The following is a 16,836-nucleotide window of genomic DNA, read 5'->3' as shown; positions in this document are numbered from 1 at the left end:
TTCTTCAAAATATTGTAAGAGGCGGGTCGAGAGCGCCTCTCTGAACGGGGCATCCAGTAACATGTCTGGCTGGAGCCTCCAAGTAGGCACCGGTGGATGCGGGCATTCCCAGGTCAGGTCTAGGGTGTGGGGGTTATGGTCAGAGTGAGTTCGGCCTAGGTAACAATTGTCCGTGACATGGGGGAGCAGGTCGTTTGTCAGCATGTATCTGTCTAACCTGACATGCAATGAGTAGGCGCCTGAGTAGTATGAATATACCCTGTCGTGCGGATTGCGACCTCGCCAAGCGTCATGCAAGCCCCATTGCGTCGCCCAGTCCGTGAGTACCCTCATTGCCCCATGTACCGGTGCGCTGGCTAAAGGGGGGAATGACCAGTCCGAGGAGGTGTCCAATACGCAGTTATAGTCGCCCCCGAGCAAGAAAGGAACACCATGCCATGGTGCTCAGTATTTGGGGCATAAAGTGAAGCAAGAACAATGAGCTGTCCATCCAGCTTACCGTGAATTACTACATATCTGCCCTCCGTGTCTACCCTAAAGTGGGAGAGTGCAAAGGGGACCCCAGGGCGTACCCAGATCAGCGCCCCTCACACATATGCTGAAAATCCAGTAGCGTACAGTTGTCCCCTCCATCTACGGTGTAGCGTTAGCGTCTCTGGGCCAGTCAGATGGGTCTCCTGCAGCAGTGCTATGTGTACATGGTGTCGTTTGAGATATGAATAGATCTGGTAACGGCGTGACGGTGTGTGCATGCCGCGCACGTTCCATGTACAGAATTTACTCACAGCCATAATACATCCGGTTCTCCATCACCCCCCCCCCCCCAGCCCACCACCACCAGCTGACAACACCGTTCGGCAGGTTAAACACCCACTGACATCATCAGAGCACCTTCGCACATACCCATCATATGCAATGGAAATATAGGGGAAGAAAAAAAAGGGGAATCAACCAGCCCTGAGGCAACCAACAACAAAATACCAAAAGGTCGACAGCAGAACATGTTATTGTCCAAACGCTCTAGTGAGCTACAGAGACCGTGAGTTCAGGGGGGGTCGCTGAGCACTTGGCTCTGTCTCTGCCGGCACATTATGTGATCAGGTTGAGGGCACATCCCCCCCACAGGTATCACCTGGCAGTCGGCCCAGTTCCAGCGGATGCGCCTGCAGCACGGGGTCACGGTTCCTCTGGGTTTAGCACCCCGCCGCCCGTCGGCGCCCCCGGGCAGCTTCCAATATGTCACTCACCTCCGGGGGGGTCAGACCACCCCCACAGCGCCACCCCACAGCAAGTGGGCAATGGTTGTTTTCACTCCAAGTCTGAATTGGCAGAGCTACACTCACAGCATCTCGTCAGCCAGATCCAAATTCAAATGCCCCCCTGCGGCAAGGCAGCCTCGCCGATGCTACAGTTGTGGTCCATGGAGTCAAAGAAAACCTCCAAGAGGTAGTAAAAATTCTCAGGGTCAAACAAAAAGAGCCAAACTTTCCAGACTGTCCTCAGTGAATGAAGTCGGCAGTTTGCGGGGTGACATCTGGTAGGTCCGTCGACACCTGTGAATCCGGCAGTCCATAAATACGTTCGTCATCGCTTAGGATCCCGCGGGGGCTGGCCTCCAATGTGGGGTCCACTTCCAATGAACCGCTGATTTCCGCCACCATCCGAAGGGCTTCCTGTTGTTCACTGTGCATGAGCTCGGCCGTGGGGCCCACCTCTGACTCCGCGCGTATTCGTCCCGACTCCCGTCAGCGAGGGCCTCCGCCTGCGCTGGCGCCGGGGCCCTCGGGCGCGCCGCATGGTCGACGCAGATGTCGTCGCGCTGGGCTCCGTGTCTATGCCCGAGTTCAGCCAAGCCTCAACGGCCTCAGGCGTATTGAAGAAATGGGTCTTGTCCTGGGCTACCACACGTAGGCGAGCCGGAAAGAGAAGAGAGTATTTCAGGGCTAGGCTGCGGAGTCGCTGTTTCACTGCCAGGAAAGAGTGCCGCTGACGTTGTACTTGAACAGTGTAATCAGGGAATAACATGATCTTGGCGTTGTCAACCCTGACGTCAGACAGTTTCCTAGTCTCTCGCAGTAAGGCTTTGAGGTCGCGGTAGTTCAAGACACGAATAAGCATGGGTCTTGGGTTGGAGCCTGTAGGACGGGGCTGCGCCGGGACCCGGTGGGCCCGCTCCACTACGAAATGCTGAGAGAGCGTGCCCTCGGGAAGTAGGTCTTTGAGCAAGCGCTCCATGTGCACCTCCGGTTCCCTACCTTCCCATCGCTCCGGCAGGCCTATGATGCGGACGTTGTTCCTCCTCGCTCTCCCTTCCGCATCCTCCGCGTGGTCCTCCAGGAATTCCACTCGGTTGAGGAGGTCTTGGACATGCTTATCCGTCTGCGCAACCTTGGGCGTGACATCGGCCACAGTGGCCTCTAGGGCAGCCGTGCGCTCCAATAGCTTCTTGTGGTCAGCCCTCAGGTGCGTGAGGTCAATGGCAACGCTATCAATTTTCGTTTACAAAGATGTGCGGGTCACTTGCAATGAGTCCTCTAGTCGCTCCATCGCCACCAGCATCGTGTCTAGTTTGGAGGTGGTCTGGTCGTGATCTGTAAATTTTGCCATCTTCCCCTTCACCTGTGTGCCGCTAGCACCGGCCCTCGTCTTGGGTCCCCCAGACATGGGCAGCGTGATGTGGTGTGGTGCTTGGGTGCACGAGGGGAGCCCCCCCCAGGTCCTTGAGGGGGGCGCGGGACAACAGCTCCACTAAGTCAAGTGGGTGGCCACACCGCACACCAAGGAGAGTGTTCACAGCTCGGTAGATGTAAGGAGGAGGAGTAAGGTGTCTTCCCCTCGTGTAGACAGTACCCTCCAGCGTGCCCAGGCAGCAAACCCCTCCCCGCTCTGCGGGTCCGATGTGAGAGCCACAGTCCCCTGGCTGCCGCCAGCAGCCCTGCACATCCAGCCAGTCATCCGGGTGGCCCCGATTACCTCAGTGAGCACCCCAAGGCCAACCAAGATGACAGCGTGCCTCCCCAGCACCTCACACAGCTCCCTCAGCTCCCTCCGGAAGGGGGGTTCTCCAGCGACGAGGCGGTCAGGTCTGCGGCCCCAACAGGGCAGATGACGCCGCTCATTTTCCACCTCGGGCCCCGCGTAGATGTCCACCCCGAGGCCAGAGGGGCAGCCAGCCAATGTATATAACGGAGTCCACGCACCAATGGAGGGTATCTCCATCTCAGAGCCTGGGAAGCCGGTCACCTCATGATTATTCTGCCGGCGCTCGTCTCACTGTCCAGCACGAACGCCCCTGGGTATGGTCTCCAGCAGGGGGGACCATTGGGTGCCGCCCACGGGCTCGGCAGGCCCCCACCCCAGCCAAAGGAGTCAGCCAAGTGCACAGCAGCTCCCGCTACAGATCAGGCAGGTGGCAGGGGTCGTAGCCCTTCTCAGGGATGGCCGATCCAGCAGGGCCCCCCATGCAGCACCAGCGTCCGCAGGGGGTAGGGTCCGTGAAGACTTGCTGCAGCTGCCAGGCCCCGCCCCGCAGGTCCCACTCGGTCAGGCCTTGCGGGTGTGGCCAACCCCGGCCCGCGCCGACCTGCGCGCCGACCAGGAGGGCCCACCGAGGGGGTTTGTCCGATCTCTCCGTCTCCGGAGCGGTCAGTAGCCCCCGCGACACCCCACAAGAGGCAGGGGTCCAGGTATTGTCCCGATGCAGCTCCGCTGATGATCCTCGGGACAGATCCAGCTCCGCAGCCCGCAGGCCTCGCACCACAAGCAGCAGCGGCCGGGCCTCGCGGTCACAGCACGGCCCCAGGCTTGCGCCGAAACCCACGCCGGCCGGGAGAGCCCGCCAGGGGGGCTCTAACTCCACGCCGCCGCAGGACTGGCCAGGGATCTCCGCTCGGCTCCAACCTTGACAAGGGCATGGAGGTCGGCCCCACACAGCTCCGGTGATAGGTAGGGCCAGATTTTTAGCAATTATCTCGGATAAATGGCCTGCGGTAGGGGAGCTCAGATCGGAGCTCTACCCGGACACGCCACCATTGCGTGCTTAGCCACGCCCCCCCAAATAACCCTTATGATGATAGGTTTAAAGACAACATATATAGAAAGCTATCCTAGTGGTAGCTGTGGAGAGCAGCCTTCAGGCTAAGTCTTGAAGGAATGTAAAACAGCTTGTTTTACCAGTCTATAATTTTGTGAATGACCAAATGAAAGGAGAACCACAGCAGGTTATATATATAAAATATATGTATTTAATCTAAACACATCCATCTAGTCTCTTTATGAGGCTAGAGGCAAAAGTACACACAGTAAACTTATTTAGCACACAGTAAATTAGCACAGTATACATTTAGCCCTAGGGGCGTCACAAACCATGTACTAAGAAAGTGGTTTAAGTACCACTACAGTCATAGAGACAATGCCTAGAGCCTGTAGAACCGCTGGGGCAACTAGGAGCCACCGAAGGTAGTGACGCAGAAGACCCAAGGGGGACGCGTGCAGTGTCTAAACACAGTCCCGAATCACCATTGACTTCTATAGGGAAAGTTGCAATTAGAATTTTAAAGATTAGGGACACTTAGAAGTGAACTTGGAGCAAACCCCTTGAGAACTAGATAGCTCAAGAGTCAAGACCCACGGGAGCACTGAAGTACTCATGTTATCTCACCCAGGGAAGCCGGGTGCATAGGTGTTTTTTCGTGTCGGGTTTGTCTTAGTTTTCTATGGCGAGCTGCGGAAAAGTGCTGCAGGCGGCCATTGGAAAGTGTCCAGATGGATCCAAGGGTGGATCGGAGATCTGAAGAACCTGAAAGCAGAGGGGAAAGAGTCTGGGTCACTTGCCAGTGACCAGGCAGGCAATAAGAAGATGCCTTTGGAGGGGAGTCAGGGCACGTCTGGATCAGCCAGAGAAGCCCAAGAAACAAAAGAGTTACCTTCGTGGGGGCCCACCAGTTGACGGACCAGGGATGGCAAAGGGGCCTCAAGCATAAATGCTAGAAGCAGGTCCACTGAACACTCATGGAGTGTCGGCCCACAATCTTTGGTGCAGATGGTGCTCAGGTTTGGACTACGAGTAGCCTAATGCACAATTTCTGGAAAAGTCGGGAAGTAGGTGCACTAGCAAATGTGCACGGAGTCCAGGAGTTCCGGTCCCACGTATCTCGTGATGGCTACAGGTCTCAGCTTTGCTGTGATCTCGTGTGGCCTCAGAGATGTCTGTAAGTCTGTGTCCTGTGTCGTAAATCCTTCAGGGTCCAGCGGGAGCCTTGGAAATGCAGACCGGCAAGATGCTTCTTTTGTGCCTGATTGAACAGGGGAGTCACTCCTTGACCCCAAGGGAGATCCTTCCGTCTTCTAGTCTAAATAAAATGTCGAAGTGACAGGATATATGTTGCAGAGTTTCCTCCAGGATAATCTAAACACCCAATGACTGGGTTCCTATACTTATACTAAGTTTAGGGGTTGTACTTACTCTAGGGTCCCACCTATGGGAGGACCCAGGGTGGGGGTGGTAACACCCCTTCCCCTTTGTCCCGTTTTGTGCCAGAGCAGGGGCTGAGTGCCCCTGCAACCCGTTAGAACTGGGGTATGCACAGGGACACCAAGTGTGCCCCCAGCACTGTCTGAAAAGCATTCACTGAGTGCACCAGCCCAGCCCGAATACACTAAAGTCTGTCTGGGGAGGTGGTTATACATCCCTGTGATAGGAAACCTATTGTCCAGGCCTCCCCCTGGGGAGGCATAGGATTCTGATGCATTCCTATCTTAACAAAATATTGTAAATCTGGAAATGTGTGAGGTTCAATGGATGTTGGGTGGGAACACCGTAAGCAACACCATTCAGAGTAATGCGTGAATGGGGCCCATATTTACAAGTCCATGAAAAGTCATTCAGGGTGACTTTACATGGCCTTGTAAATATGAGCAGGCTCATAGCGCTGCCAGTGCATCAAAAAAGGACCACTGTTACGTAATTGCCTTGTTAAACAGGCTCATAGTGTGTAGCCTGTGTTGATTCACATTTGTAGATAGGGATTGAATTTTGCTGTAATCAGATCAACTAAATTCTGATTAACAAAATCTGCTTTAATCGTAACCATATGCTGGAGTGTAATGAAAAATAGATGGTTGTTTTGAAACTTTGTACAAGCTGCTACTGACCTTTTTTCTGTTTTATAGAGTTTTAAACAGTGCGGCGACACCAGCATTGAAAACCTTGTGACTGATTCCCCTAATGTGAGGATTGGGATTGCATACACTACCTTACCAAAACAGAAGTCCAAAGCTAAGGTAGAGAAAGTACTTGGTATTAGTTACAGCCAATGTGTATCTAAATCGTGTTTTTTCACAGGTGTGGGCTTGCAGGAGAATATCCCTCATGCAGGAGCCTATCTGTGTGAAGGACTGTCCTACAACTATAGACCCGGGGTCTCTTGAGTGTGGAGTACCATGAATATCAGTTTTTCCATGAGTTTGGTGTGTCCACGGGCAATAACTTGGGTGCCATGCACTTGTGATATTTTGAAATCAAATGAAAATGAAACGGTGGTTAAGAGCACCTGGTTTTTCATAATAAGTTTGACCCTGGAGCTGTATGAAAATATAACATAAAAGCAACTTTTTAATATTTATGCATATTTCTATTCACAGTTTTATCAGTGGGTGCCAGATTTCCTTCATCCTGATCAGCTGGCGAGGTTTACAGCTGTATATGATGTTTGTCAGATTTTCGGCAATTTGTTTCTCAAAAACAAGGTTATTCCCCCAATTTGTCTCACCCAAGAACACGACCCTTCCAAGGCTTGACCCATATATGTATTCTGCGGATTTTTTCATTGATTTGAGCAAAGATCCAGGCACTAGTCACCATGCCATTCTTTGATGGACCGGAGCTGGCTGACAACCAGGAACTCCTGCCAACCCTGGACATGTCGGAAAACTAGAGCTCCAGAGTCATCCAATAGGATATGGCTTGAATGAATCCCATCAAACTGTAATACCCAAACTCCAATCTCCAAAATATATGCAACAAAAATCACAATTTCGTCAATTCTCTGTCACAAAAAAACTCCAGACCTAAAGGCTAATAACAGATGTCTAACCATCCCACGGTCCCACACTTCTGATAAACATCATACCCCACATGTGTGGGGTATGGTTTCAATCTGCCTTCACTATGTAAGGACCAGATTGACACTACATTGACCTAACACACTCACATATTTGGTCTAATGCTGTCCCATATTAAAGGCCCACCCTTACATGTGAACTACTGCTAGAACTATGGGAATGCTAACTGGTGGGACTTGTATTGACCTTTTTTCTGTTTTACAGAATGTCAAACAGAGGGCTGATTCGAGAGGCAAAAACATGCTGACTGATTCCCCGATTGTGAGAGTTGGGAGTGCATTCACTGCCATACCTAAACCGAAGCCAAAAACTACGGTACACAAACTACTAGTAATTAGGTACAAGTTATGTTTATGAAAATTTGTAAATTAGAAGGATGGTAGTCCTTCAGCATGGGGGAACTAATGTCCTCCTACACCCTAACAAATGGAGCACTATTCGTCAAACTCACATTCAGGCCCTTTGGTAAAGTTCATTCCGGTCACTCCTGGAATCCGCAGGTCCCCAGAGCTGGCCTCTAGGTACCAGGTGTCTCGCCACCCAGGGTTTGTGCAGCTTCTAGTATTCAGTGGTCAGCTGGGCCTTTTTGAAGTTGGTTATCCTTCTGATTTTGTGTCACTGAAACATTCTAATAGGCGGGCAACAGCCTGTTCCTTGTAGAGCAGTTTCAGTCTCTAGGTACCAGGAAAAAGTCAGGAGGATGCTTTCTTCAAGGAAGGCCTTCTCCAGTTGTGAATGTTGCCAAGGCAAGGCATATTCAGAGGAGGTAATGGTGAGGTGCTAGTCTTACCCATGTGCACTAGACATTGCTTAGAGAATGCTCCCTACCAAATCACATCTACTCTTTTACCCTATGCCAAACTCCTTTTGTAGTCCTTCCCATTGGAATTACTGTAGTACTTTCTGGAGCCCAAAATTTAACACAACTGAGCCCTGCTTCAACCAGGAAGGTCTTTGGATCTCTCTACCATCACTTGCCTGGTTAGATGGAATCTCCTCCCCTTTGTCAGGATCAAACCCGCTTCTCCCCCCGCTAGGCTTGGTACCAAAAGGTCTAGGAGGGTCATGAAAGGGGAGCATTCTGACTTGTCAGAATTAAAGCTGCCTTTTGATGTGCCAAAGCAACATGGTTTCTTCCGGGTGGCTAATCCCTGCTGAGAGGCCTGTTTTTGACAACACACCTGCCAAGAAGCTAGGCAATTGTCATTTGGAGGGTAGGGTCAATAACTCCAGCCGAGAATGTGCATTGGCCTCTCGAGGTAAGTTGAGTGGCAGAACTGGTTCTAAGCTACTCCTCTTTTTGCCATTTCTTTATTAAGTTTTAAGCACAAAAACAAGAAATAACACGTGGGGTGTTGTCTGCCGAAACAACATATACTGTGGAGTCTCAGCAGTATTGCAGTGGCACATCTGTAACATGATAATCACCACTGCGCACACTTGAACCCATTACCAGGTAGGTAAGTCCACTTGCTGAGCACACACATTGCTCAAGTCTTGTACTAGCTTAAGTATAAACATGAAGGTCTTATCCGAAGTTGTTGCCATCTTATTTGCTAAACCAGGTCATGCGCAGGGTACTCTACAGCATAAATCTTCACCTTATTCCTGCTGGGGTATGCTAGGTGTATGACTGCAAGTGATGGGGCCCTATACCACAGGATGTCTTGGATGACCACTGTTATGTATGTACATAACCTGCTGAATGGGGCATGCCCATGGGGTGCACTCAAGGGGGTGATGATCTTCAACTGGATAGTGTAACATAGGAAGTGTGTCAGAGAGTGTGGGCAATGTCCTAGTGCAAGTATCCTATTGTGATTTTATGGGCACGCAGGGTCAAGGAGGACACATGTCGGTCTTTGCTTCCAGATTCAAATGTAAATATCCCATAATGTTATCCCCTGTCCCTCGCCTCCATAAATTCAAGACTTTATCATGATTTCTGTCTCTGCCTTTGCTCAGCTAAGTAAAGCCTTGAGCCAGCTCTTTGTACCAGGAGCTGCACAGGGCATCCAAGAAATCACAATTTATCTTTTAAACAACACAAAGGACAGGTCGAGGAATTTATGGAAGAATTAATTCCCTTTCACTTTTGTTCTAATGCCTAGCATGTATGTTTCTGGTGTAAGCAATACTATGCGCTCTACTAGGGTCAAGAAGGTTCCCCCTATATTAGTCTGAGCACATTGTACTACCGGACAGTCCCACACCATATGGAAATATCTCACAAATGGTGAGTTGCCCCTTGTGCAGAGCACCGAGGCCTTTGTAAACATGTGTTTGATATGTTGTGGTGTAAAGATAGGCTTGGTGCAGGTAATTAAATTGTGTGTAGCGCAACCTTGGGTTTCATGACACCTCCTTAACCTGTTGTGATGCGCACTCACATTGCTAGTCAGTGAGATCGGTAGGCGCGTCTTTTGCCCAGCGCTCCCCAACCCCAGCGTCCATTTTGTGATGTTGCACTAGTGGGGCAGTGAACAATGCATTAATGATCTTCTATGTTCTGCTGTGGGATACGTGTGCCATGGTCCCATTGCTCCTGGAAAGTATGCAGCGTTCCCTCCACATAGAAGTGAGTCAGCTTATTTCCATGGTGTCACATTGTGGAGCTTTGTGACTGCCTGTTGGTGTGGTAGGGGCCATATGGGGGTCAGTGGCGAGTATGAGAGGGTTGATCTGGCCCTACCTACGTATTTGTGCCAGCGGATGCGGGCCATCCTCCTTTGGTGAGTCTAAGTGGCCAGTAGTGCCCTGGATCTCAATAGACTTGTGTATATATATGTTCCCCTTAAGTATGTGAGGTGAGGTCTTGGTTTCCTGTATCAGTGGTAGTATCCTTTCAAATCGGTCAGAATGTTTTAAAAGTATGGCTTTGCGATGGCTCAGGGGACCCCCCCTTGCATTACTGTGTAGTTTAGTGCTCCAAACTGTCTTTGAAGGGTGGAACTAGGTCAGCTTAGGTTTGACCATTATGTCTAGCTTTGGGAGGGCTGTATGCATCAGGCTCGACAGTCTACCCTGAAAGATGATCTCCGGATTAAATTACTTTGCATGGGGGAGAAGATCTTTGTTTACTCCAATTCCCACGTGTCTGGGCCGGATGCTGGTCTCTGGTATGGTGGCAGGTCAAGTCAGGTTCTAACTGCTTCCATACAGTCACAGGCTTGACTGCCTTGATTTGGGAGCACCGTGGAAAAGATCCTGGTTGCAGCTGTTCTGAGTGGTGGGCCGTGCTATCTCTGGGGCAACGGGCTACGTGTTGGCTTTCTGGCACTGTTTGGGTGTCATGCAGTATTAGAAAATGGGTTACTGGTTGATTGGGAGTTAGCCCTGGTCAAGCAGCAGCCACAGTCCTTGTCAGGGAAAGGCATAGGCAACCACCCAATTAGTCTGTGTTTAATCCTCTAGTAGATGGGCACAGAGCAGTCAGGCCCTAACATGATGGCAGTGTGTAAAGTATTTGTTCAACACTTCAAACAGTAAGGCAATGAAAAAAACACAAAAAGTTCCCACACCAGGTTAGAAAAATAGAGCTCAGTTTAATAAATATTCAAGACCAAAATGACAAGCATCCAATTAGTAGAACTGGAGTCTATTCAATTTTTTAAGTTTTAGGTCAAAATAGCACCAACCAGCGCAAAGAGCCAATTGTGCCTATTTGGTCACGCCAGACCAGGACAAAGTCACAAGTTCAGGCCATCTGCGATGACACGTTGGATGGCTACAGGGATCCAGTTAGCTTTACTGACAGAGTACCTGAAATCCAGGTTACAGAGCATTGTGCGGATCCAAGTCAAAGATGCGCCATGCAGCCGAAGCGATGTGTAAATTCCAAGAAGCGTCGAGGCTGGTGTGCGAATTCCTGTATTGTTTTGGATGTGCTACGAGGCTGCTCATGGATGCACTTTAGGTGCACTTCTGAAGGTCCAGGTCTGGGGTGGCACCACTTGGTAGGATAGACTCATAGATGAGTCCAGGTGCAGAGGGAACGTTGTTGGAAGCCTGTTATGTCCATGAGGATTTAGATCAGGAAGACAGCCATCTAGCCAATGGAGTCACTCTGGCTTCTGAGCTGAAGAGACGCAGATCCAGTCCAACTCAGCCAGGCAAGAAGGCAGCACAGCAGGGCATTAGTTCTTTCAAAGCAGCAGTACTGCAGAGTGGCAGTCCTTCAGCAGCACAGCAGTCTTTCTTCCTGGCAGAGTATCCACAGGGCCGAGGCAAAAGCCGTAGAAGAAGACAAGGAACCAGGGCAACACAGCCAGACCAAATATACTAGGAGAGACCACATATACAGTGGAACCCTGCGATTGAACAACAAGTGAAGAGGAGCAATGTCCAAGGATCCAACGCCCTCGATGAGTCATACATTACCGAGAGGTTTATTGTCCATGCTCGTGATTGCCAACTTGATGTTGCTGATGGCGAACAAGGAAAAAGTCTAGCCGGGATGTCATTTTGCTCGCTCGAGGTCGTCAACTTGACGTTGAAGACCGCGAACAAGCAAAAAATGACCGCTACGCGTGTTAGCACTGTGCTACTTGCAATTCGCTTAGTGCAAAGTAGCGCAAACTTCGCAAACTACGGGAGCGCGGCGTAGTACTTCGCCCAGGGTTAATTGGCTCCCTTTTCGAGCCCCTATCACAATTCGTGGATTGGTTCCTGCGACCTTGTGTGCCAGAAATGCTATCCTACCTCCAGGATACAAAGCATTTTCTGAACACATTGACAGGCATTACTTTCGATCCAACTAAACATTTACTTGTCTCCTACGATGTAGAGACTCTATACACGAATATCCCGCAAGGTGACACACTGAGGACCACTGCATATCTTATTAGCTCTAGAACACGAGAAGACATGACACCTACCTTATTTATATTGGAGTGTGCAACAATAGCAATGAAAGATCATTTTTTCAGTACAAAGAATATCTGTATTGGCAGACTAATGGTACTTCAATGGGGAGTATTTGTGCCCCGAGCATAGCAAATCTATACATGCACAATTTTGAAACGTCTTGCATCTACCCTCCATCCAATCCATACACAGAGAACCTGAAAATTTGGAAGAGATATATAGATGACATCTTGGTGATCTGGGAAGGTGACACAGAGACACTGCATGCTTTCTCAGGGTGGGTGAACACCAGGAACACCAATCTCAGATTTATCTGCGAACACAGCAAAGACTCCCTACCATTCCTGGATCTCTTGCTATACCTCAAAGACGGTGGTATTCATTCAGAACTCTGCAACAAGCCCATGGATAGGAACTCCCTTCTGAGCTACAATAGCTTTCACTCTTGTGCATTAAGGGATAATCTGCCAGTAGGGCAATTTCTGAGACTAAGGAGAAACTGCACCGAAATATGAAAATTCAAAGAACATATAACTACACTTAGTACTAACCTATCCCAGAGAGCATACCCAGAAAAATGAATCAACCGAGGAGCAAAGCGTGCCAGAAATAATAATAGAGAGGCCCTCCTAGGTAGGCACATCAAACAATGTGATGACAGGTTAGTCTGTGTAGGGACCGACAGTCACTTGACCAACACAGTGAAGAGGATTGTGACAAGAAACTGGCCTGTACTAAATACATGAATAGACCACTCTTTGTACTCAAACACAGTAGGAACATCAAAGATATGGTAGTCCACACCAGACCACATACCCAACAACCACAGTTAGTACAGAACACACTGTGGTCCCTACCACTGGTAAGGAGACACTTTCCATGTGGGTCACGCTCAGCTATACCCATACACTATAAAAACTACACAGATTGATTTAGGCTTACGGACACTATGGTAACTTCCCAGACATACAAATTGCAACACAGAGGGGGTAATATACTTATTGAGATGCCCATGCAGATTAAATTACATTGGGATGACTACTCGCAAGGTCCGCACAAGGATCATTGAGCACCGCAGCTCTTTGCGGTGTAAGAGAAACAATACAAAACTGACTAGACATTTTTTGCAGCATGCCCACTCTAAGAACGATATCATCTGGCTGGTATTTGACAAGCCCAACTATGCAACCAGTATAGGTACTTTAGAGTCAGTTCTCTTTCATTGTGAACAACGCTGGGTCTATAGGCTCGAAAGCAACAAGCAAAGGTTAAGTGACAATATATACCCTGGTCAAGCCTGGGAAGTTGACAGACCAGTTTGCCTCCCAGCATGATGCCAAAAAGTGAGTTGAAGGTATTTTCCACATGGACCTTAGACACAGTAGATCTGGGCTATGCTCCCATGGACGCCAATATGTGTGCCCATTCCTAGTATCTGACTCGTGAAGACCACAACACTACGACATGAGCGAGTGCCTCTGTCTTTACCCAACTTCAACCTATATATTTTAATTGCAGACCATGGAACTGCCAACGAGGGATGCTCGCTCGGGCTTTAAGGCTACCTATGATCACCTGACTTTGTCCTAGGACATACCTGATAGCATTGAGTCACACTGCCTGATTAGTCAGGTGTAAGGATACAATGCCTTTCTCCTGTTCTTTACAACATTTTACTGTTGGAAGTTGTTATTTTTTCAGTTGATACCTTTTGGGACACAGCCATTGATTTTATCCACTGTGAACCCACCACCTCTCCTTCACACCACAGGCACTGAGTGGTTTAATTCCACTCCCCCCCTCCACCCCCCCCCAGAGTGCAAATCCCAAGCATCCTTGGACGCAGTAAGCTCCTTGTCGAAGCTTGGCACGCAAACTACTTACTGAGTATGGGCCTGTCTCCCGGCTTCATATTGACAATCGGTGCTCACAGGGCTAACCCTCGCCGATATACCGGGAAGACTGAGGCACCTAACTTTAGGTAAGTTCCACTTCTGGGATTCCACTTTTCCATTTGCAAGAAACCTGCCATACCACCATTTACCAGGGAATGCGATAGTCTCACAATCTGACATCCTTCTCACTGTAGATACCTTCATGAGAGGGGTGGCTGCCAGTAAGTGTGCTCCACTTATTAAAGATACAGGTTTACTATATCTAAGGGGCACTGCACTTAAAACAAATAAGTCACCCCTATAGCAAGACTTTACAATCCTGAAGGCAGGGTGCTTGGTTCTAAGTAAGAGGGTGCCCCTGCATAAGCAGTACACCACTGCAGCCTACGGAGTCTATTCTCCCGGGTTGTCAGTGAAGTAGTCATTGACGAATTTAGAGGGGAATTATGCGACTGCATGATAACCATCTCTAAAATGGCTGCCACAAACCGTATTGTGTTTGGTGTCAAACATGTTGGAATCATACTCTCACACTGGTAATCGGCGTGGGAGGCACGATTCCACCCATCGGTAGAGCAATCTGTGAAGCTCTCAGTGTTCCTGCTACTAGCCTTCTAGTCCCGCACAGCACAAAATGGATGCTGCTGACCTGAGACACATTCCTGCCCTCCTGCTGCTGTGCCAAGCTCTAGAAAGGGAAGGCAGAACAATAGGCATCCTATCACAGGGAGGTGTGACAAACTCCTAGACAGGATTTAGTGTATTAGGGCTGGGTGGGTGAGCTTCCCAGTTACTGAAAGTCTGCACAAGGGGCACATTTGGTGTACCTGTGTATAGGCCAGTTCAAGCTTTTGGCTCCCGCTCTGGCGCGAAAATGGACAAAGAACATGGGTGTAACCTTCCCCCTGTCCAGACCCTCCCCTGAATCTTCCCAACCCTTGTCTTAGGGTACTTAAGGGATTACCTGGCTGTATGACCATTGATTCATTGTGGACAAGATTCAGACCTGAAACCACAGCGTTTCAATCTTCTGGGCACTCTGGACTTTTTTAGACTTCGTTTGGGCCTGACTCTGTCTCCCTCTAAGCCTGCTGCATCTTCTGTGCCTGTGCAACATACAGGATCCGTGCCAAACCTGTGGAGAATCAAAGACAACTGAAGATAATACCCTTGGATTAAATGAGTCATTCCTCTGCATTCGCAGGCACCTCAACACTACTGACCAGTCTGCCAATTCTGAGCTCCTATGGACTATGAAGGTTCCAGCACCACAGGAGGTGGGTTTCTATGTCGCTCGAGGCTCGATCTGCCCTCTCACCAAGGTTGAGGCTAGTATCCCTTGTTGGGGCTGCAATACCTGAACCCCTGTGCATCGCATGTATTTGCAAGTGCATGAGCTTGTTGGCAATTCCTTGACAAGTGAATTGGGCTCTGAGTAGCCCCACCTCTGGCGACTTTCTCTACAAAGATCTTTATCCATCTTGCACCAAGTGTTCTGTGGCTTGCTGTTTTGTGAAACTGCGAATTCTATGTCTCCATGCTGGTCCGCACGGTACGCTTTCTTGACTTCCTGTGTAGGTTGTTGTTGCCAAGGCTTGTTGGTGCTCCTGCGGGACACCTATCCCTCAGCACCCGCCATGCTTCGTGGGACCGCTTGCATCCAGCTCCTGGTTGTCCTCAATGTCGCCTGGTCCCCGCAGCCGCGGTGTCAAGAGCACCATTTAACTATCCTGAAGCACCCGACATCAGTGGGCATACGTATCCTGAGCCCCTGGTCACTTCTAAGTGACCCAGACCATGTCCACTCTGCTTACAGGTACTCTTCATCTAGAATCCACATTTGGATTCCACCGGACATTCTTCTCCCTTTCAGCAGTGGCACTTTCTCGAAGTCCTCCACTGAGTTCGATGGTGGTTTCCAAAGGTCACTTCGTCACTATGCACCAGGCTTCCCTGGGATAGTTAACTTGGGTTCTTCAGTATGCACGGGTGGGGTGGATCTCCATCCTTCTGTCTTCCATGGGATTTCTTACAAGCCCACTGGGAAGGGTCCCTTATCATTAAAACTCCAACCGCGACTTGCACATAGACTTGTACGGAGCACGCGGTCGTGTTCCCACACAGCACATGGACTCCTTGGGTAGTTCCTTGGGCTCCCAGCAATTCTATATCTTCTCAACATTGTCCTGACTCGAGTCGTGGTTCTTATTCCACTTTCTTAGTATATGGTTTGGTCCCCCTCTGGGGCCCACTGTTTATTAGTGCTATTTACATTGATTTCTTTGCAATAGTATTGTGTGCTTTGTGTATATCTCCGTGTAGGAGATCCTGGAACGTACTAGAGAGTATTATATAATAAATACATGTTTTTATAAATACTTTGTGTGGTTCTCTTTCGTTTAATCTACACTATATAATTGTATTCTGGTAAAACAAGCTGCTTTTCACTCTTTCAAATCTGAAGGCTGCTCTCCACAGCTACCACATGGATAACTTTCTAAGGTTGTTTGAGACCTCTTAAATCACCATAAGGGTCGTCTGGACTGGTGCAAGGTGCCCACTTTAATTAGTAGACATCATATACCAGGCCAACTTCTCACATGAATCCTTAGCTGGAAAATTGTTGAGAGTCTACCACCAGAATTAACTTAGGGTAAATTAGGTAAATATTGCAGGGATAATTATAATTAGGGCTCCCTGTTTTCTGTTTTTACGTATTTTTACAGATAAATACAGAAGAAAACAATGTGGTTTCTGTCTGCATTTATTTTTTAAAGTTGATACATGCAGTAAATTGTGCTCTTTTTAAGTGACTCTCTGTGCTGTCTTTCCTGAATTAAGGGACAGCAGCTGACCAGGTGCACAGCATGATAAATAAAAAACAGGATGAAATGTCTTTAAATAACGCCATATGTCAACATTCATTTATAGTATATGCTAGTATTGGATGCAT

This window comes from Lissotriton vulgaris, chromosome 7 (assembly GCF_964263255.1).
Source record: "Lissotriton vulgaris chromosome 7, aLisVul1.2, whole genome shotgun sequence".
Taxonomy (NCBI): Eukaryota; Metazoa; Chordata; class Amphibia; order Caudata; family Salamandridae; genus Lissotriton; species Lissotriton vulgaris.
The sequence above is the reverse complement of the archived record's forward strand: the minus strand, read 5'-3'. Positions refer to the sequence as shown.